Source organism: Haemorhous mexicanus, chromosome 3, assembly GCF_027477595.1.
Source record: "Haemorhous mexicanus isolate bHaeMex1 chromosome 3, bHaeMex1.pri, whole genome shotgun sequence".
NCBI classification, from domain to species: domain Eukaryota; kingdom Metazoa; phylum Chordata; class Aves; order Passeriformes; family Fringillidae; genus Haemorhous; species Haemorhous mexicanus.
Window position 1 is genome coordinate 83,214,200 of NC_082343.1, and position 23,298 is coordinate 83,237,497.

Consider the following 23,298-nt stretch of genomic DNA (forward strand, 5'->3'; position numbering starts at 1 on the left):
CTGTGGGTAAGAGGAGATTTTTCAGCTCTTACAACTTGTAATGCTATACAGCGATATAGTATCACATACTACTTCCAAAAAAAATAGAAACGGGTGCGCCTGTGGTTAATGTTTCAGAAACATCTAATTAGGGTCAAAGGAAAGTTGAGGCATCAAAGCATAGCTTCACAAGGTTAACCAGTTGAGTGCCTCAGGGAACAGGAACAGAACTTAGATATAAGAAACAAGTATTGACTCTGGGGGCAGCAGGGAAGCTGCCTGGTGGAAAAGGACCGGGGGATGTTGGTGGCTGAACAGGAGCCAGCTGTGCGCAGGTGGTCAGGAAGACCAATGGCTCCTGGCCTGGATCAGCAATAGTGTGGCCAGCAGGAGCAGGGCAGGGATTGTCCCCTGTACTCTGCAACAGTGAGGCTGCACCTCAAGTGCTGGGTCCGGTTCTGGGCCCCTCACTACAAGAAGGAAAAGAGTCCAGAGAAGGGCAACAAAACTGCTGAAGGGTCTGGAGCACAAGTCCAGTGGGGAGTGATTGAGAGAGCTGGGGGTGTTTAGCCAGGAGAAAAGGAGACTCAGAGGTGAGTGACCTTCTCACTCTCTACAACTCCCCGAAAGAAGAGTGTAGCCAGGTGGGGGCTGGCCTCTTCTCCCAGAGAATCAGAAGCACGATAAGAGGACAGTCAGTCATAAGCTGTGCCAGGGGAGGTTTAAGCTAGACATTAGAAGGAATTTCTTCACAGAAAGGGTGATTAGACATTGTAATGGGCTGCCCCAGGGAGGTGGTGGAGTCACCAACCCTGGAGGTGTTTAAGGAGAGACTGGATGTGGCATTTAGTGCCATGGTCTGGTTGACGTGGTGGTGTTCGGTCACAGGTTGGATTCGATGATCTCAGGTCTTTTCCAACTTTAATGATGCTCTGATTCTTCGGGAAATACGTTCTTTAAGTTTGGGAGGTGGAGCTGCACCAGGTCGGTTCCTGCCCTCCCTTTAAAAATTCGCATACAGCCGTTCAGCCTTATACACATGAAACCCGCGACGCAAACCGAGCGAACAGCACCGCGCCCGGCGGCAGGGCGGCCGTGCCTGCTCGTCCCCACCCACGGCAGCCACGCCATACCCGGCGAGGCGGGAGCGCGCGCCGGCCCCTCTGCGTCCGGCCCACGCGGACAGCACGTCAGCGCCCGCCCCTGCGCGCGCCCCGCGAGCCAAGCACGCTCTCGCGCCAGCTCCGCGCGGCGTCACCGCCCCTCGGCCCGCGCAGCAGGGGGCGCGGCCAGCCTCGTTCCCACCCCGCGGCCTACATATAAAAGTGGCGCGCGAGTGGCACGCCCCCTCTTTCCCCGCGGAGCGCTTGCAATGGCGGTTCACGGTAAGGAGCGCGGGATGCGGGGTCTGCCGCTGCTCCGGCGGGGAGGGGGAATGGCTTCTTCCTTTCGCTTGGACTTCGGGAGGATCGCCCGTTTTGCCGGTCGCGTACTGCTTGAGGCTCGAGCCGGCAGGTGAAGCTCTCTCCCTTGGAAGCGCGAATAGAACCAGGCGAAGGGCGACCGTAATCCTGCTGTGGGACCGCAGCCGCCCGTGCACGGTGCCCTGCTGAGAGCCGTGGAGGGGCGAGGGGACTTACAGGAGACTACATATATCAGCATGCCCCGCGGGAGGCTCCCTGCCGGAAGCCGCATCCCGAGGCGCGGGGCAGGCTGGGAGCGGTAGGCGGCGGTGACCCGCGTGGCGCCGCCGGGCCTGCGCCATTTTGATCCCCACCCGTCGCGGCCGGGGCCGGTGCGGGGCTGCCGCCCTGCTGTGCCCTCAGCCGCGGCTGCGGCAGCCCCTGGCACCGTGCGACAGCCTTCAGACCTCTGGGGTCATGCGTTAAATGGTAATGATGCAGAACCACCTTATCTGGCAGAGGGTTGGTGCACATGATTGTGTTACCCTTACATCTTTTTGGTGGGTTCAGTCACCGGCATCTTGCTGCTCCACAGCAGGCGGCTTATAAAAGTACTTGTGCAATCCACATAGCGTCCCAACAAAAAAGACTCAAAACATTTAGGTGATGCCTGATGTAAATCATAAGATTGTGTTCTAGCTAACTATGTTTTTATATTTTTAAGACAATGACATCGCATAATAAAGATTTGTTATAAAAGTACATCACCACCACCCCAAAGTACTGACAGAAGCCTATTGTGTGCTTAAGATGCCTTTTTGTCCCCTCTAAGAGATGCGGATGTCATTAAACCCATAGTACTTCGAAAAGAGTGGGAAATACCGTTAAATATATATCTACAATTCCAGGCTCTTACCTGCAAGCAAAGATTAGGATATGGGTGGATTTACATAGGAAGTTGTCACGTGCATTCATTGTGTGTTTAATTAGCTTATCTAATAGTCTGAGTCACAAATTAGGTTACTGAACAGTAAATTTTTGGAGCTTAAACCATTAGTAACCCTTGATTATTGAGTTCATGACACTCAGTAAGCATAAAGTTTATTGCATGCAAGGAGTGGAAGCTTAACTGCAAGCTTTCTATAGCTTTTGTGATCGGAAACATAATGTGTGATAGGTTATCTTTCATGGCCTCAATGCATTTATTAGGTCTGTAGTGACGAATGAGATACTTTAAATAAGCATGTTCAAATGAATGTATTGTCACGCATTTCTTGAACTGCTTGAGTTGGTGGATTTTGATAATTGCTACATGGTTAAAACAATTCCCTAAACCAGTTTAAATCTGTACTTCAAAGTGATTAAAACCTTTCCTTGAAAGGTCTTGGACTGAGGTGGAACAGTGGGTACGTACAGTTATTTCTACAATGCTTTTCATCTGTGATTTCATGTGGGTGTTACTTGAAACTCCTTTGTTGCTTAAAACTGCATTTCTTGCTGCTTTTCTCCTGCAGGCTTGTGATTTAGTACTTAACTTGCTGCTTCCAGAGATTGTGTTGATGATTGCCTCATAATGTGTGTGACTTACTGGCCTGGTAATATGAGTGTGCTGATTGCAAATTGTAAGGCTGTTCATGTTTGTTTTTAGGTGTGATGGAGAGGTGGTTTTCAGTGGTGCCAAGTACATTGTACATTAAGGTAATAGCTCTGAAATTTTTAATGTTGCTCTAGAAGTGCATTTCTATTTTTGACCAAGTCAATAAATACTTGTGTTTCATAACTTGGTTTCTGTATTTTCTGTCTATCAAAGTATGGGAAGTGCCAGGGAGTTGTTAATTTTGTATGGCTACTGAGTAGGACAGAAAGAAAAAATTATATTGCATTTTCATAACTGCCATCAAAGCGATAAGTAATTATTTGATAACTTTTGGGTTTGGTGCTCTTGAACTACAGATTGACTTAGTCAATCTTAGTCAAGTTCTTAATTGGACTTACTTTGCTTACAAAATTTTACCAGGTATTTTACCTGTTCCTGAAGAGCATTAAATTGTATGAAAATTTTAGGTTTTTAGTGCCTGGTGATTATGTTTCTGACATAGTAACATAAGAGATAATGCTAGACCCCATAGCAAGAGATGTTTTCTCGTTTAAAAGATAATTTTTCTTATTTTTAATTTTAGCGCCTCATGGAAGGACCATCGCAAGTAGAAGAATACTTGGTACAGACAAGTGGATTTTCCTGAAAAACGTGTATGTTCTAAATGATCAATGGGGATAAGTGAACAATAAATGGATTAGGAAAAGATGCATAGGATTAAATTAGTAGTTATGTCATTAGTTTTAAAATTGAGGTATCAGTAATTTTGGGCATCTATGACATGGTCTACAACTGTGTGGGCTGAAGGGTTTTGGAATACGTATTTGTGTTAGAGAAGCTGGTACAATGCCTGTCCTGAAGAGTTCATACTAAATTTAAAGTTAACTCAGTATAGTTTGTAATTGTGAATTTGCACTTAATTCGGAAATAACTATGAAACAGTGTTTAGTCAAAGAAAGCGGGATATCTGGATGCTTATTAATATAAATAAGGAAATGTTCCCATATTTTAATAAAAATGTGTATTCACTTTTTTAATGTATAGTTGTTATCCTCACTACTTTAAAAGAAAGAACAAACTCCAGGATCTGCATTCATTTAAATATTACTCAAATGCTTATAACCAGTTGTTACAGAAGTAGAAATTGGTTGTTCTTACTGGCTTATGTTATATTACACATGAACTTGTTGTAATTTGAGATTTTACTCAAATTTCTAGAGAGGCACGAACAGTTTCTAGTAATGGCAATGTGACATGTCCTGAAAAAAGATTTCCTCGCAACAGGAAATAAAACAGAGGTAATATTTATTGATTAAACTGCAGCCATTTTTTGTTAATAATAATTTATTCCGTTTTTAGTACATTGCTGGTGAAAGAGGTGAAGGTTGTCTTGTGGAATTTATCAATGTATGAGTGGTGTTACAGTTCCTGTTACTGATACTTGTGGATAATGGTGAATCCTGCTAAAACTGCCAAACCTGGTACATCGATGAGCAACTTCATGAGATCAAACCACTTATAGTTTTTCAATCATAAATCATCTGAGTTGGTGTAGTTAATGCTGTTGCTGTGTACAAGTGAGGTGCCAGCATGCACCAGGCTGTGCATAAGAATGTTGGTGCATTATTTAAACCCACCTCAGGTCTGTGTTGACACAAATAAGTACTGTTGCAGAAGCTTGCATCTTCTAAGAGCAGAGAGGAGGAAGTGTTAGACTGCAAGTATTCTGCCTTAAAGTGGGTAAATAACAAGCATTACTTAGGTGTGGTCAGGAAGTGTTGGTGGTGTTTGAAAGCTAGTGGTAATGTTTGCACTTTAATACTCTTAGGACTGTTAATTTAGGGCTCACTCAGATGTGAGCATTTAGGTAAAGTCAAGTTAATGACAAAGATGGAATTTGATGGTAAATTGTAATGAATTCTAAATTTAGCTGATTCAGCCCCAGAGATTAATTACTTCACAAGGGCTGGTATAATGTACTTTAAGCAGGCAAAAAAAATGCTCACAAATGCTTACCGTGCTTTAAGAAGAATAGCAGTGGTTTCTCCAAGAACTTCATCCCCACCTAAGTATCTGAACTTCATATTTTTCAGTGAAATTCGCTTTACTGCACTGGTGTTTGGATTCACAGGCTGGTTTTAGTTAAAACATAGGGAGAACTTCTCATTTTTCTGTGTTGCTCCACATCTATAACTTTATTCTATGCCTTATTCAAGAAAGGTACCTTTAAATACTTCATTAGCTACCAGTACTTTCTTTGGAACAGCGTGTTTTGTTCTAGTATGTAAAGTTCAAATGGATGAGTGAAACTTTTTGTGCAGCAGTGCTCCCTATAAGATGCTGTATTGTTTAGACAGGCACTATTAAAATTAGAAAAGGAAATTACTTCCATGGCCGACCTAGAGAAAAGTTGGAAGTACCAAACCTTGTTGTTAGTGTAATGTCTTTGCAAAGCTGCTTGACTGCTGTGTCTGAATAGAAGGTGTGAATTCCAGTAAATATTATTTTTGATCCTGATAGGCAAATAGCCAGTATCAGATATCCTGATAATCAAGTGTAATTCCCCCTTTCTATCATAGCTCATACCCAGGTTGCGCAATAGCTGGGCAAGAGAAGCAAAACAAATCTTACTGTGACATGACTACATTTCTGATTAAAGGTTCACAGAACTTGCAGCGTGCTAATACTAATGCAGCACATGTTAAGTAAAACAGTTTGGTGTGTACGAGAGGCTAAATAGATTGCAAGTTGTATTTTAAGTAATGAAATAAAACTTCTCTGAAGTAATAAATGTCTTTTTTTACAGGAAAACAAATGTTTTATAGAAAACAAGTAGGAACAAGTGCTTTTGGCTTTTTCAGGTATGTATCTGAGTCTTGTAAACATTTTCTGGTTCTAAGTCTAAAGTAACTATGTTTACAGTTCAGATCTTTTTACATTGTGGTAGCTATGACCATAATTGATCAATTGATTTGGTAAGTCATAGTTGGCATTTACAGAATACTTGTTCCCCAAGACACAGTGTGAGCTGATAGCTGCTGTGCCTGACCTTGGTTAGCTTTCAAACCTACGTGAAAAGCTTTAGATAAATGTACATTATTACTGAAATATAAAAAATGTTCGAGATTGCTTAACTTTTGTATTGCAATCAGAAACCTTACAAAATATTTCCTACTAAGTTTTTTGTTCATGTACTGCTTTTGTCTCATCTGTGATGATCCTATCCCGAACCTGAATTCCTGTTGATAAACTTTATACGGATCCGGAATCTGAGACGAGACCAAAATACTTTATTTAAACTTTCTGGGAAGTATTAGTCTTTGTGGGTTTGGGTTTTTTGTTGGTTTCTTTTTGTTTTTTCAGAATTAGCAACATGTTAATACAAACTGTTGTGTGCTTATGTGCAAATTGGAATTTCTACCTTGAATGAACCATTTTTACTTAGATCTTGTTCTCCTTTTTCAGTCATGAATTGGAGTGCTTTGTCAGAACTGCCTGACAAATGTGGATGATGTAACCAGAAGGAAGTGTAACACCTGAAGAGATACTGTGGCTTGAAATGGGATGCCATGCTTTTAAAAGCCTGCTAAAACAGCTGCCATTTTGTTCAGTAGATACTCTCTCTGCATATTTAAAACGTCGTCCTTCCAGAATACTGAACTGTCTTCTGTAGGAAGTGTATGAGTAATATTAGGGAAAGGAGTACATGAAAACCTTTTGATTTTTTACCCTTTTAAAAAACCATATGGGTACGCAGTCTTGCAGATACTATAGATCTGTGATAACTAAGGAGTGGAGCTCACAGGCAGGCCCTGTAAAGAAAGGGTGAAAGCAAAGAAAAAGTCAATGTCTACATCCTGCATCACTGTATCTAGTAATGGAGTGAGGAGTTGGGGTTTTATAGACTGCCTTTTCAGCAGGAAAAGACTAATATCACAACAGTGGAACTGCCCTTTGAGGAATACACTGGCACAACAGTACTTGCTTGCTCTCTGGGGGAAAGAGGTTCTGTGGGAAAAGAGAGTTACATACATTGGAACTTGGGCTTTTGTCTTGGTATGAAAAGACAGGTGCCTGCTAAGGAAGGCAAGAGCCTCCCTTGAAATGGAAAATGTAAACCTCTTCTCTCCAAATTGTTATGATTTTGAAATTAGGGGCTCTCAGGCAAAGATATGGGAGTACGAATAACAGTTCTTTATTTGGAATAATAAAAGTAAAAATAAAAATGCAGTAATACAAAACAACACGAACACAGTCAGAATACAGCCTCTCACCCTGTTGGTCAGAGTGTTGGTAGCAGTCCTAATTAAATGGTGGCTGCAGTCCTGGAGTGACATCTGTGATGCTGTTAAAGCAGTGGCCCTGTAGAAGGCTGTAGTTTTCCTCTAAAGGTCCAGTGGTGGTGTAGATTGGCATGACCTTCCTCTGGGAATCCAATGGAGAAGAAGGCTGCTCTGAAAATCCAGTGGGAGAAGGCTGACTGGTGTTCTGAATCTTAGATTATATCCAGGTAGGAATGCTTGGGTCCTCCCCCTGGGCAGAGCATCTCTCAATAGGATGATGTAATTTTATCAGTCATGCAGTGAGACTCAAAGGCTTATTGACAGAAGATGCCTTCCTGGAGGGAGGATCCCTTGTGGAAGAGATAAAACTGCCCAGTTAACAAAAGATAATAGCCCCATCTCTAACAGATGGGAATACACACCCCCAGCTACATCTTGCAACCTAAGACAGCTTTTAACAGTCACTTAAAAAGAGCTGGTGCTGTAATCACAGTAACACTATATTTGCTGTATTCAGCAAGCTGTCCCACTGAGGAATGAAGGATCATAAATTGGTCATCAACTACATTTAAGGACAACTCAACAACAAGCATGACAGTAGCATCTTCTAAATTTTATAGACCTGCTATTACTGAATCATTTTGAAATTGTCCAGAATACATAAAACAACCCTATAGTTCATCTCATTTACCTGTTAATCAGTGATAAATTCCATGGAAAGTCCAATTTTCTGTCAAAGTACTACGAAGTATAAACACTTCTAGGAACAGCACATAAAGCACATATCTTTGATATTGGAAATATCAAAAATAATTATGCGACTGAAGTAGATGCCAATGATCTGACTGAACTCCAGGAGTGCATTGGCTCACTAAGTGTCTCCTATGGTTTGCTTATTAAGCAGTGGCCAGCTACTTTGGCTAAAGGCTGCTCCTTTTGAGCAAGGAATGGTAAATCAATCTATTAAATATCAAAATCTGCAGAAATGAACTAAAACATAGCTTTCTCTTCATTGCTTTCAACAATACTTGTTTCTGTTAACTAATGTTGCTGAGAATGGTGTGTTTTTTCATGTGCCATGTTTTGTACATGCTTTTGAATAAAGGCTGTTAAAGTTATGGCTGTTGCATGTCAGCTGAGGATCACACCCACGGTGTTCCTTGACTGCTTGTACTTCTCAAGAGCTATGGAGGCAATGTGGCCTTGTGCTGACTGGTGCAGCATGTACTGGGCACACAAAGCTTCATGTTCTTTGTGAGTGACTCCAGGACAAAAACTGCTGACTGCATACTCAGGAAGTCAGAGAAGCCAGAGGATCTGGTAAGGTTAGTCTCAATCTTCTGCCCACTGCAAATGTACAAAAAGTGGGTGCTGTTAACCGTATTAAGTAGAGCTGCTTGGCTGGTTAAGTAGAAGTTTTCAGTCCTAGCTAGGTCAGTCTCTTCTGGATGTTAAAACGTCAAAGAGCAGAGAGATGGTTGACAGAATAGCAGTATTTGGTAAGTACTTAGTTAAATATGTAAGGCAGATATGACTTGATTACAGGATCAGAAGAGTGGCATGTGGTTTTGAGAAAAGTACCATTTTCATCCTTGAGGCTGATGTTAAACCAGAATGTTAACCTTTACAGAGAATGCTATATGTATTTGCAGTAAAGTTGGTGAAAGTTGAGTTTATCCTGTGATGTTGGGGATGACAGAAGACTAAAGGTTCACGGTTGTGGGTGGCAGTTCAGGTACCCAAAGTACTTCATGACAGTCTTGCTCTGTATGTTCTAAAGCATCTGTGTGGATGGTCTGGAGGTAGGATTGACAGCAATAGAGAAAGAAATAGTTACTTCATATCAGTGTGGTGGAGGTGTGTCTCAATGTTGAATCATGAAAAAGATTGGCCTCTGAGCATATTAAAAAATGTAGATGTGGCCAATGGTAAGGCATTGAATACTGAGCTATAGAACTTTCTTAAGGAACGATCCTATACTTCAGAGCTACTGAAAATAGGTAGCCAATTTAAAAATGTGTATTAGTAGTATAGGGAGTCGTGTTTACAAAAGTGAACTACTGTTTTAACCATGACATGTTCCAGAGGATCTGGTTTATAAGACCAGTGAAGATAATGTAGGAAGGTCATGTTTATAAATTTTACATGGAAAAGATTACTTCTTTGCCTTGTGGGAGTGGGTTACTGTGTTTTCAAACCTTCAAACCATTTGTGGATTTAGTTCTGGTACATTTTCTGGAGTGATGCTTAGTGCAAGTGAGATAAAGAGATGTAGTTTTGGGGAGTAACTGTGTGACACATTTGGAACATGTGGCATGGGATTTCTCTGCAAAAGCATTTCATGAAACTTCAGGTTTACAAAACATTATTAAATTCAAAGCTTTAAGATTGTGCAGTAAACAGCATGAAAGCATTTTGCTGCTTTTGTGCTTTAGTCCAGTGAAGTCTTGCACTAGCCATCATTAGTGGGGAGCTAGAGGTGTCACATGGCTGTTGGGCTGTGGTCCAAGAAATCGGTGGTTAAACAAACTGTTCTGGAATGTTGCCATTTATCAGTCTTAGTAACTGCGCAAAACCAGCAGAGGCTTAGTAATTAAACGAATGTTGAGCTTATAAGCAAGAATAGTACCTTGCAACCACATGGAAGATTCGAGAGTAGCTCTGCTAAATGCTTTGCTACTATTGAAGTAACAAGGTCCTTATTAAGGTGGGACGTTTTGTCTTGCTGAAGAACTTGTCTTACTAGTGAAGGCTGTGATCTATAATCAAGAGTTGCAAGTGAGTGAAACTAAGCTAGCAGTGGTTATCTTGCCACAGCACCCACACTGCTATGTGACTGCAAGTGCTGGTGTGACACCTGCTTGAAGTATCAGATCCTAGTGAACAGGAATTTCAGAATAAGCTGTGCTGTCTGGCTGCCATCCTGCAGAGGAGTGTGTGACTGTGGCTGCAACTATATGGTGTACTGGTGTTGGGGTTCCTACCATCTTTCCTGCAGGAAAGCTCTTAACTGTATACAATTGCCATACTAAGTTTAGGGTAGGGGTTCTGCCAATTAAAAACCAGTATCGAAATGAGCTGATAAAAGCATTCCATGGGTCATTCAAGCATGGACACAGCAAAATCAGCAAGTGTTTGACTTTGCCCAAGGAAAGGTATTCTATATACTGAAGAGTTCAGTCCTAAATTTGGTAGCTTTTCTTCACACTCCCTCCCTTTGTCCCAGAGGACAATCTTTGAGCTATCATCTGGAGTATGAATGAATTTGCCAGAAAAAATAGTAATTTCAGATGAGTGGAGTACACATGGAGGCTTATTATGCTATGTAAATGCATATCTGATGATGTGCATTCTTTATTTTTTGGTGTTACAGGTGGTTTTATGAGCATTTTTGCTTGTCTGCCCTTGTATTTCACTCAGGGGATATAAACTGGAAAAGTACAGTTAGAATGATGAATTCTACTTCCTCTCAAACATCATGTGGTTTTTTAGTTGATAGTCCAGTTGAGCTATCAGGGCTATGAAGACAGTACTTCTCTGCCATTGTCTCAAACTTCCTGCAGGCTCTGGAGGACAAAGTGGTGTTTGATGCTCAGAAGAATGGCTGTATTGAGTGGAACAAAGTCTGCCTCGTTCAGTATTCTGTCTGAGGATGACCGGTATAAGGAACAGAAGTATACAGAGCTTTTCCAGCAGTTTTCTTGGGAATCTTCTGAGATTTTAATTTGTGTTTGAATACTACTTTGCAATTATGACCTATCTCCATTTAAAAATATTTGAAACATCAATGATATGTGGGCTGTAAAATAGAGTATTGAGTATGTTAATAAGTGTAGGGAGGGTAGGATTGGGAGGGGGCTGAAGTAAAAGCTTTTTTTTTCCCCTCTCTGAAGCTGATGCCACTTTTGATTCTCATGTTACTGAAAACAGTGGTAAGTGAAGTTCAGTGAAGGGCCCTGTGCTAGGACAGCCTTGCAGTTTAACAGAGCTGTGTTGGGCAGGAAAACTTGAAGTACTCATGTGTGCTCTTACCCCTGAGCTATACTTCAGGCTTCTCACCAGACCAATAAACACTATCTTTTTCCCTGAAACTGGAGTTCTCCCTAACTGAAGGAGCACTCTCCCAGCATCCATGGAACTAGTTTTATAGTGGCAGATGAAGAATGATTAGTATCTGTCCCAAAATGAAGTTCAGGGTTTTTTTGTGGAAAGAAAGAGATGAATGGACTGTAATATAGCAAATATTAGACTTAGACTTTACTTTGAAGTTGGTAAGTTGATTGGAAAGTAAAGGTATTTTTAAATAGTTTTAAGATCACTGAAGAAGAATATACAGCTATTGCTATATCTAGGTTTCATCTTACCTTGACAAAATAGGAAATAATTTGCTCTAGGCTTACCTTGGTTTCTTTCGGAGTCAGGACTATTTCAGATACTAGGGTCCTGTGAAAAACATTTGAGACTTAAACTGTTGTGTGTCTCAAGGTTTAAGCCCAGCCAGTGACTGACAACTGCATCCTACCTGCCCTCGTAGGATGGAGAGGAGAATATGAGGAAAGGTAAAAGCAATGGACTGAAAGGGGAACAGAATTGAAATTAAACATAGTAATTGTACCATAAAGGAAGACAACAAAAAGAAACCCCAAGGTAAACAAGTGATGATACACAATGCAATTGCTGATCACCTGCTAACAGACCCAGCCTGGGTGATGGATCCATGCCTCCTGGTCAGCTTCCCCCAGTTTATGTACTGGGCATGACATGCTAGTATAGAATATCTTGTTGGCCAGTTTGGGTCAGCTGTCCTGGCCTTGCTCTCTCACAGCTTCTTGAGCCCCTCCTGACATGCAGAGACTTCTGGTTGTTGCCAAGTAGTGCTACCCCAACATCACACCATTATCAACTCTATTCTCATACTGAATGTAAAACACAGAACTAAGAAGTACCAGCTACTAAGAAGAAAACTAACCCAGCTGAAACCATGATGGTGTGTTAGCTCTGTCTAGTAGTTAGGTCATTTTCTGCAGCAAAAGATACAAGTGAAATTGCTGTCTTTTGTTTCATGCACTCCACCAGAAAAGTACAATATTGAAACATGGTGAGGGGCAGTTCTTAATGTGATTGTGACTTCATAACTGAAACAGTTCAGGTATTATTATTCATTCCTCAGAATATTAGAATAAGCATTTTCTGAAAGTAGTTGGATTATGTGGTTTCTGATTCTGAACATTTTATTAAACTGCCTATTTGCTACTGCAAACAGAAAGAGAAGTTTGGTTTGTGGGAATTAGTGCTCCTTTCCCTCTTCCTGTTTCACAGATTATAAACCACACAATCTAAAAAATGTAACGGCAGGAACAGGAGTTACCTCTAAAACATCATGAAATAGCAATTTATAATAGATACTATTTCAGTACTGAGTGTTTCCTCAAAAAATCTGCATGGCAGGGAAGAGTGTCTAGGCTTTTGAAAGTGTTTCTGAAGTAGTACTCTTACACTTGTCTGAACTGGCTTGTCTTCATTTACATGTACTTCAACTTAATTTCTGTTGCTAGTGAGAAGCTGTTCAATGTAGTTTCTGCTAATTTGACATACAGGATGTAAGGCTGCTGAAAACCTTTTTTCCATGTAAAAAGATTTTAATATGGTGATCCTCTGGCAGGGGTTGGCTGCAAGGTGTTTTGTCGTGGTTTTGCCATGTTTTTAAATGCTATGAGAAGATGTCTGGAAATTCTATGAGTACTTTCTCCTGAGAGAATTATGTAGTTTCTAGTTTTATAATTGCAAAAGTAACACTGAACAATTGTCGCCAGTGCTTATTTTCTGTAAAAGTGCAGTCCATTTATTGAACTATGGTGGATATGTGAAAATCCAAAGCTTTTACCTTACAAATATGATTTGCTAGAAGCTGCAGATGTGAAGAGACCTGTAGTGTAAGGACCATTGGCTTTCTGATGGCTATTGACTGACAGCACTAACTTTTAAGGGAAAATAGTCACTTAGATTTGATTTTTGGTTGAAGAAACTTGTAAGTGACCAGGATGGTTCACTATAATGAAACTCTCTCACCTACCTATAAGAGAAGAGGAATTCTGTTATTCTGAGGTAGTGCTCCTGGAGGTGCTCTGTCTCTTGGTTTTATCTGCTGTTTTTTCCTAAGGGCTACTTGGAGTTCTCTAGTGATTTTTTCATTGAGGTGGGACTAAGGAATCCTGAAGTATTGTTGAATATTAACTAGAAAAATGCATTTAAAATGACAAAGGAAGTATCCATATTTGGTCTTTCCTGAAGTTACATCTTTTATAGAAATCTTGAACTTCTACAGATAATCTTCTCTATCTCCCACCATAAAATTTCTTACGCTGAGCCAAGGTTGGGCCCTTGGTGTCCAAAACTTTTATATTGTACTGAGTTTTGTCCCAGTCTCTTAAAGATACTATTCCTCCTCTTCTATACTAGTCCTGTATTGCTTTCCTTTTAGCAGTTATGTATTAAATGTAAAAAACCACAAAATTCTGTAAGACTACATAAGCGTTCAGTATTAATCCCAGAAGGGCTGTAAGAATATATGAAACTTCTGTGAAGGGAAAAAAAGAAAGATCGCTGGGACTCGAGGATATAGTAACAAAATTGAAATATGTGATGAGTTTTAAAACAAGACCAGCTCCTGCAGTTGATGTGATTTGACAGCTGTGATTTGCTCTTCAGAAATCAGAGACAGAGCCTGAAAATAAGACACTTCTGAGGTAAATTGCAGATCTATCAGCAAGGACAGCTAGCAGGGCTTCAGGTTGTTTTAGATACGGGAGGGAAATACTTCTTTCTCTACTTCTGTGTTCATACTGAGCTATCTGCTGGAAAGTTTCAGGCTATAAAGTAGGTGTTAAGAAAAAAGTGGAAGGTGAGTATTATTTTAAATAAAAACCTTTCTCTACTCACAATTAATGTAATAGGGCTAAAACTCAACTGTACTTTGTATAGTATTCTCCAAAGAGCCATGACCATTTTTCAGAAATATCTCAGTTTTATAGAAATAGACTTGGTTGAACTTGCTCTTCTCTCCTTGACTATTTTCAAGTTTGGCTGGGAAACAGGCACCTCAAATTCATTAAAAAGGCAGAAATTAACGTCTGTGAAGATGACAGCCTTTTCTATAGCAGCAGCAAAAAGGACTATCAGCAAAATTGGCATCTGGCCCTGGAAGCAAAACATTCTGAGTTTCTGCTAAAGCTTCCAAAAGAAGCATGATAATGAGGTTTTAGAAAATTCTTGGGCTGTCTTGATTTCATATGCAATCTAATCCTACTGCTCAACTTTGGTGATTAAGATAAATAATATAGAAAATACTGTCTTGGGCCAAGAAACAGAAAGTTATGAAGTATTTCTTTTCTATGGTTCACTGAGGTAGTCTCCCTTTTTGCTGGGATTTAACCTTAACATGAACTTAGTCATTGTTGGGGTGCATAGAGTCACTGCTTGCTAAGACATCTGACTAGCACTTGGGATGGCAGAGGCTCAGAGGAAAAGCTGATGTGCTACCAGCACTACTACTACCCTAAGGGTGGAAAAAATAGAAGAAACCATTTGTGTCACCTTGGCTGAGCTATAGAAAGCAGGTGAACTTCTAGGCTGGGAATGTCTCATGTTTGGCGTTCATTATGTTGGGTTTTATTTTGGTGTAGATTGGGGGGTTTTGTGCATAGTTTACAGAAGTTTCTACTTGAATAGCCTTCCCTTCTTAATTCTGGTTCTATTTTTTTTCATTGTGCACTGAGACTGGAGGAGTTTGAAATCTTTTCAGACTAAAAAAATTATTCTGCGCTTTCCTCACTGCCTCTTTTGGCTGCAGCAGGTCTGTATCAATACTGTTGATCTGAAATTTGTTAAGAGTCTTCATGCATCAAGTTTACTAACCAGGACTGTTTAAAGGGATTAAAATAAAAGTTAGCACTAAATTACAAACCTTTGCTTTTTAGTGTACATAAGATCATCTCTTGGGTAAGAATTATTTTATAATTTTTCTTATGAGACACATAAGATGTGGATATGGCAGTAAAATCTAAAAATGCCTGACCTGGAAGCATATGAAAGAATTTAGAAACTTCTGCAGTTAACTGTCATCAGTGATTTTAACTGTTTTTTTATGGACATGCTCGCTCAGCTATTTTTATTGATTCTGCTGAATCTAACTAAGAATGGATGTATTGGCAGTAAAAATGCATATTCTCACACAGTTGCATTGTCTCCTCTTGCTGCTCAGTAGGTGCCTCCAAACACCACTCTCCATTGGTACATAACTGCAGTTGGAAAACACAAGAGCTATTAGAAGTGTTCTGATTAATTTAAATGTGGTGTCAATAAACAAGTTCACAGATTTATTAGCCAGGTATTTACCCAGTCATAAACTGAATTTTTTTTTTAATTGATCCTAATACATTTAAGTTTTCAAAATGAAACTTCCCTGTAAATATTCTTACTGCTATTTTAAGATCTAAACTTTAAAAAAGAAAAAACAACCTTTTTTGGTTTTGTACAGGATCAAAACTAACTGAAAATTTTTTAAAAGCAGGTTAAAAGCATAATATTCTTTATGTGTCCCCTGCAGATCACAGAATAGCAATATATATTTTTTCTAGTTACCAGTTGCCGTGAAAAATTAAACCTTTGCTTCTCTAAAGATCTAAACCTGTGCTTCTAGCAGCACAATACAGCTGCATTAGTTGTACCATATTAAATTACAAATTTGTTCAGGTTTGAGCACAGGTTATGTTGCCTGCACTGCCCTGTGCAAAACTATGAAGAGATTCCTGCTTAAGGCTGCACAAGCTGGAAAGGGAAAACTCATACACATGTGTTGAAGCTTTATTTAAGGTTTAGATCTAATTCTAGTATCACTCAAGATCCATGTAGAAGTCAAGAGTAGATCCTCCGAAAGAAGATTATTGAGAAGCAGCAAGCACAGCCTGAGGTACTGATAAGAGTCAGAGTTCTTTATCCCTGTGCTCTGGTCTGATGTTTGTGCTGTAAGTGAGAATTCCCATAGGGCAGCATTCTCCAGGTATCTTTAAGAAATAAAACAAAATAAAAAATCATTTGTACACAAAAGTTTGTATGATCTGCTCTTGGGATCTGTAGAAATGCTGCATTTTGATAGTCACTTCTGCCTTGTACCTGGCAAGGGTCATAAAAGTGTATGTGTGTGAGCTCATTCTATTCTTACAAGGACCTTGAAGACACAAGGTTATTTGGGCTCACCCATCCTTGAAAGAATTTTTAGGTTCTTTGGTTACATGCTAAGTAGCCTAGAACACTTGACCTGAAAGCTGTGTATTGCAGCTGCTGCATCAGACACTTTCCTGAGTAATCAGCCATAGAATTACTGGCCAACTAAAACGGCCTGGGACATAAGCCCAATTCCTGGCTACTGATCATCCATACCATAAAGGGTAAATGCAGTCTGACAGCTAAAGCCTGGGCAGCAGTTTAATATTTGGGCATGGTTTAGAAGTTAAGGTGGATGAGAGCTTAGCTGTGAGAATGCAAGCTCTGCTCTCCATATTTCCCTACAGCTGGAGAACAGCCCATGACCTGTCCCATCTGCTGTGTGCCTGTGGCCATTGTGTCTGTGGTGTGCTGTGCTCTCCCTTCCTGGGAAAGATGCCCAGAGCTGGAGAAGAACATTCCCAGTGACATGCTGTCTGCCTTTGGAGATGGGCTTAGTGCAGTAAGTAACTTACATGGGGTTAAGTGGATCCCAAAGGTCTCTTTCTTTCAGCAGGCTTTTACAAGGGTGCCAAGTACTGGCATCCTTATGGCTGCTAGGCAGTGCAGGGAGGTAAGGGCCAGGCTGGATGTGTGTCTGGGGTGAAGGAAGGGCTAAATACAGCAGTAAGTTCTCTATTGACACTTTCATTTGTGGCTGTATTCAGTGAGTTGCAGCTTCAGCACTTGGCTACCTCACACTGCGCAAGTGGACAGGACAGCACCACTGTCCTGAGATGACTCTGAGATGTTTTGAAGATGGATGCAGATGAGGAATGCTCTCTGCAGTTCTCTTGCATGAGTCCTTCTCATATGGCAGAATGCACTAGGACATGGAGGAAACTTCTTCCTCCAACCTTTTCGTGCTAATTTGAGGAAAATAGGGCAGTATATGGGGTAACTCTCCTGTCATTTCTTTGCTGAATATCTTGTCTCCTCTTTCCATGGAGCTTTGCCAGCCACTGACCTAATGGTAGCATTCCACTAAGAGCTTTAAAGCATCAGATGCTTAGGATAACAGGAATAGAAAAGGCAGCAGTTGTGTCCTAACTCTCGCCCTTTACCCACAGCAATAGTAAAGCAATGTTTTTTGGTCAGATTGGGAAGCCTTTTTCCATAGTTTCCTCACCCTTGATAAACTTGTGGGTTATTTGTATAGGAAGCTTATGATTTATAGGTCTATAGTGGAAAGAGGAATATGTGATTAGAGGGAATCTGGAGGAACATTTACATGTATGCTTTTACAGGAAGTGGAAAGGATTTGGGAAGAAAGGAACAGATTAGTGATTGCATGTTCTGCTTGCTGCAATGACAAGGTATTTTAATTGTTAGACTGAAGAGCAGAATATTCAGTTTCCAGTAGTGGATATTGGCTAATAGAAAAATACAAAGATAGGGCAAGCATAGATACAATAGTATGTTCTGGTATGCTCCCCCAGTTTATGCAATTCCTCCACTAATTTCCGTTGCAAAATTTCAGTTGGGGTGATATCTCTATCTCTGCATTTAGCGATTTTAGATGGGTGTTTCTTGCATTAATTATTTATTTTGGGGATTTATGGAAATACCTACAGCTTCATGTGCCAATGCATTCCCCCTGCTTTAGCTGCATGTGTGTAAAAGTAGGGATTTTTGTTTGGCTATCTGCCTGTTTGATTTAATGTTTCCTGGTTCTGCTGGAAGAACGAGTGAGCAGTTATTTTCTAGTTTTCCCCATGCCACTTCTGACTTGTAAGCCTGCATTAGGTTTCCTCATCTGTCTGGTCTGTACTGAAGGTATAGGTTCTGAATGTCTTAGCACTGCTTTTTTGCCAGTAAGCGTGTGGCATTTGTAGCTCTTTTTTACAAGGCTGGGCCTATTTTCTGAGTGACAATAGTCAGTTTGGGATGGCTTTCACTTGGTATTTCCACAATACATGTGGAAGTGACTTCACTGTTTTCTGAGCATGCAAAAATAGAGCGCTCTCCTCCTCCAGTCCTCTTTCAATACTTGCACGTTAGCCTACAGCATACTGCAAATACATTGAATTCTACAGTGATTGCTCTGAACCCTCAGCTGGAAAACAACTGTTAAAACCTTCTAATTTAAGTTAGGAAAAAACCTAAAGGTATTAACAGAATGTGAACTAAACTACCTTCTGCTGCTTCTCTTGTGTCTCTTTCTTACAAAGTCAGCTCCAGAGTGGTTTTTGTGGAGGTGGATGTACCTGTGTGTTTGGGGGTGATGTTGACTGAGAAGAGGCAAAACCAGTGACTGATACTGCAAAAAAGACTTATAGATACTACAAAAAATCAGCAGTTTGATACCCTTTCTTTCACTGGCAGTGTTGCTATAGCACAGACATAAAACAAAAGTGAGAGAAGAATTTAACACCTTCAGTCTATACATAAAATTCAACTGCAGAAGAATTCCTGGGAAAGCCTCACTCTTCCTTGTTGTCAGGCTTGTTCTCTGCCTGCAACTATCTAGGCAAATATTTAGCAGAATGCAGGTGATTTCAACCTCAAAAGCCTTGAAATGCATCGTGTCAAGTCTGTAGGATCAGACTCCTCTTCCATCTTGCAAGACTAGAAGGATTAAAAATTAGTTAAAATTTACTTACTTTGAGTTTTTTACTGGGTGGGGGGAGGGGTAAAGAAGCATCAAATCATGGATTGAACTGGATCCAGGGTAAAGAACTGTATCACAGAATCTGTCTGTCTTCTCCAGCAGGCCCACCACATGCTCAGGTCCATGTCCAGACAGGTTTTGGATGTCTTGGAGGATGGAGACTCTACAACCTCCTTGGGCAACTGATGCCAGTGCCTGGTGACTCTCGCAGTGAAAAAGTGTTTCCTGATGTTCAGAGTATTTCAGTTTGTGCCCATTGCCTCTGGTGCTGTGAATCACACTGGATTTGCAAATGCTTTGTTTGCTCCTTTTGTTTTCCTGACTTAGTTAGAAGAAGTGGAGTGTTTGAAGAATCAGTAGGATCAAAGTTAGAACTTTAGAAATTGTTTAAATATAAGGGGGATTAACCTCGATTTTAAGAAGTGCTACCCTGCCTAGATTTGAAAAAGTTTGAATATGCACAAAGGATATAACTGGAAAGAATGTTAAAAGAAAATATTACCATTAGTTATGTTAGTAAAGTTTCTTTGCTGAAATCATATGACAATTTTAGATGGTAAGCTGCTTTTTATAGCACGGAAGGACTCTCAAATCTGCATATTAAAGACTAAGACAGTCATATATGAAAAGTATTTTTTCTGAAGGAAGTTTCATATATGTGATTCATCTCCTTTTCATTAGTTTCTGACTTGCATTTTTCTCCTAAGAGACACAGGCCTTGCATTTCATAATTCAACCTATCTTTTAAGACAGAGAATTTGACTGATAAAAGGAAAAAAATAGCACAAACTTTTAATTACACCGGTCTTTCTTCAAATAGCTTTATTTTACCAAGGATCTCTCAGGGCAAAAAGGCCACTAGCCAGCTGTGCACTACATTGAAAAAAATACAGACAGCAATCCTTTCCAGAAGTATCTTTATAATATATAGATATATTAAGAACTTGGCAGCCTTACTGACCAGGTTAAGGGCAGGGAATGGCTTGAAAAGCACACTGCTGAGAAATCCCAAGAGTGGCTCATTAATTTCAGAATTCTGCTGTGGCAGACACAGCACAAGGGGCTTGTTTTGTTATTATGAGTGATGACATTTGCTACATGACCAGAGTGATCCACCCTCTAGGGCTGTAGGTGGTGCATTTCATAGCTCAAGTACAGTGAATTCTACAGACAAACCTAAATTTTTAACGAGTACACACTTTGGAAAGGTGAGGCATCATAGAAACTGAAGGTAAGATTCCTGTTGCATTTTCTAGATTTTTTTGTTCTTTGTTTAGGATATTATTGTTGAACTGTATAAAAGTAGCTCCAAAGCAAAAAATAGTCTCTTAGTCTATTTGTCAAATTAAATTTATTTTTTGCTGCTTTATCTGTGCTACTCTGTAGTTGGTCTTCTTGTAATCACTGGTTTTACATGGATGTGCTGGGAGGAACAGAAGTCCAGGTGTGGCTTCAGTGTGGTTCAGCAATGGCTGTAACTGGAACAGAAGCAGGTAGGGTTTTTACATACCAGGAAAATTTAGGAATCAACACAACTTTCCTTGTGGTGAGAAGGTGTCAAACTTCCAGGTATGTGCAGAGAAGCTCCTCATGGAAATCTAAGTCACCAGGTAAGTACCTGCAAATGTTCTTGGCAAGGGTATTTTTTCAATCAATGTTTTACATGATTAAAAAGAAACATCTCCACTGGTTTCATGGATCTTCTCACAGAATTACAGAATATTCTGAGTTGGAAGGGACCCACAAGGATCATTGAGTCTGAGTCTTAAGTGAATAGCCCATGCAGGGATTACACCCCTGACTTGGTCTCATTAGCACAATGCTCTACCCAGTTGAGCTAATCTCAGGGTTTTCCCGGGCATGCCACTTTTGGCTTTGATAATAGGGCTAATAATGGAGCTATATTTGGAGGAATTGTGTGTCAGACTCTGTGCTTCCTGCTTTCTATGTAAAATTTCAAAGGATCAAATAACTGCAACTCTGGGCCAGCTGTGATTTTAAGTAAGGGTGCAAATCTGTTCACTCTATTATTCCTAGTCTTTTTATTGGTTTTGCTTCCATTTTATGGAGGAAAAAGTTAAATGCATAAAAAAGTTTTCCTCTAAAAATGGGCCTGAAAGCAGGACTTAGTTTCTCAGGAGTTTGCCACCTACAGTTAGTCAGATTGACTGGCTGAGAATTATAATAAAACACAAGTTCCACCTCAACATGAAGAATAAATTATTTACATTGAGGATGGCAGAGCACTGGAACAGACTGCCCAGGGAGTTCATGGATTTCCCTCTCTGGAGAATTCCAAACCCACCTGGACATGTTCCTGAGTAACCTGCTCTAAGTGACCCAACTTCTGGCAGGGGAGTTGGACTGGATAATCTCCAGAGGTCCCTTCCAACCATAATGGTTCTGAGATTTTTCATTAGTTCCAGAGAACAAGTGCATTTATGAAATTCAGGTAATATTCTGGACCACATCTGTACTATAAACATAACACTGAAACACCTTCTATAAGCAACATGCTTTGGTGCAAATCCTCCAAAACTGGAAAAATTGGAAATGTGAAAAAATGCTCCCCAGGGTTGTTTTTGAGAATATTACTTTCACTGCCCAGCTGACAGCTATGTTCTTGGAAAAAGTTATTAACGTTTGAAAGGAAAAAAGAATATGTATTTTTATAAAGGATATGTTTAAAAATACCTCTAAGGTTTCCACTAGAAAAGTTAGCTTTTGTTTTACTAATTTTTTTTTCAGGTTTCATTTTTGTAAAGGTGGGGCAAAGTCAGAATAAAAATTACCTTTTATCAAATTTTTGAATTAAAAATTAGCAAGACTATTTGATAGTGTACATCTGCCTTGTATTTGTTGCTATTTCAGACAAATATGACTGGTCCAGCTTTTAATGAAGTCTTATTGCATCGAATACTTGAAGAGATCTTTTTTTTCCCTTGTATCACTGAATACCAGCTGTATGTTTCACATACTTATACGCTAGCATGTGAGCGTTTGTTGACAGTGGACTAACCCTGTAATTGTCTGTGCTTGCTCCACTGCACAGGTTCAAGTGTTTTTAAAGTACTGGAGATATGCTGGAAGTATTCGGCCAGGCTCAGGGGCAGCAGGCACTGCTCAACTTGTGGCTGAGCCGCCTCTGGGGAAGTGAGTAATACTGTATGCGCCTTCCTGCCTCCGTTCTGCTGTCTTTATCTGGACACACAACTCTGGCAGAGATCAGCAGGTCGGTTTCCAAGTTTCTCGTGAGGGGTGTGCAAGCGCGACGCGCTCAGAACCGGGGTTCTGAAGTGTACGCTCTAGCAAGGAACCCGCCTCTGACAGCGCTGTGCAGGCAGACCCGCATTCCACTGGGGCCATCAGGAGAAAGTTAAATCACCGCCGAGGGTGCGCTCCAAGCGTGGCTGCGGGGCAAAGGCCCCGTTCCTGGGCCCGTTCTGCGGAATTCCGGCGCTGGAGCTGCGCGGCGCCCCAGCCCGTGCTGCGTCGAGCGCCTTCCCTCCGCCGACCCCCGCCCCGGGGCCCCGGTCGACGCCGCCACGCCGCGCAGTGCCTGAGGGAAACTCCCGTTCCCCTTGGCCAAACTCTGCCTCCGCCCGGCGGCTCTGGCGGGGCGAGCAGTCCGAGGGGCCGGTGCTGAGCGCGGGGCGCCTCTCTGGGCAGGGGTGAGGCGCCTCCCGTCTCCAGTGCGGGAACGCCGAGCGCCGCCGGGCTCGCCTGGCCGGCAGCCACACAAAGCGTGGCTCTCCTCTCCCTTTGTCTGCGTGGCTTTGTCTCCTCCGTCCCCTCCCCGCTGCGGGCCGGGACTTTCTCCCCAGCCACCCTCCCCCCGCCCCCCCCCACTCCTGCGGCCGCCGCCGTTCTCCCCTTTTTTGTGCCACCTGCGCGCCGTGGGAACGGCCGCTCGCCCAATCCCGGTCCGGCCGCGGCCACTCCGCCAGCGCCGAGCCCGCACAGGTGCAGGCGGGCGGCGCCGGGGAGCGCGCGATCCGCGCGCGGGGCTCGTCCCGCCGCCGCCTCCCCTCGGCAGCGTTTCACGCGGGAAGGAGGGAAGAACACAGGAAGGCAGCGGCGCGCGCCGCTCCGCATGGAAGGCGAAGAGCGCGCGCGTGGGGCGAACGGAGGGGAGGGCGGGCGCGCGCGCGCGCGGGCGGGGCT

At 41.6% G+C, this 23,298-nt stretch overlaps 1 long non-coding RNA gene and 1 other non-coding gene across 4 annotated transcripts; both read left to right on the forward strand.

Annotated features, from left to right (window-relative positions):
* The first annotated feature begins 1,244 nt into the window (after positions 1-1,244).
* LOC132325315 (uncharacterized) lies at positions 1,245-22,051 on the forward strand. Of its 3 annotated transcripts, XR_009485874.1 has the most exons (7): positions 1,245-1,364; positions 3,031-3,080; positions 3,563-3,632; positions 4,198-4,277; positions 5,786-5,840; positions 6,445-16,986; positions 19,234-22,051. It is a non-coding gene; the product is annotated as an uncharacterized LOC132325315 (long non-coding RNA). The 3 variants fall into 3 exon arrangements; XR_009485875.1 differs by lacking the exons at positions 1,245-1,364; positions 19,234-22,051 and adding an exon at positions 1,384-1,494 and having other exon boundaries at positions 6,445-8,380; XR_009485876.1 differs by lacking the exons at positions 1,245-1,364; positions 19,234-22,051 and adding an exon at positions 1,509-1,871 and having other exon boundaries at positions 6,445-8,380.
* On the forward strand, positions 6,186-6,255 carry LOC132325906 (small nucleolar RNA SNORD50). The gene has a single exon (XR_009486062.1). It is a non-coding gene; the product is annotated as a small nucleolar RNA SNORD50 (small nucleolar RNA).
* Positions 22,052-23,298: the final 1,247 nt, after the last annotated feature.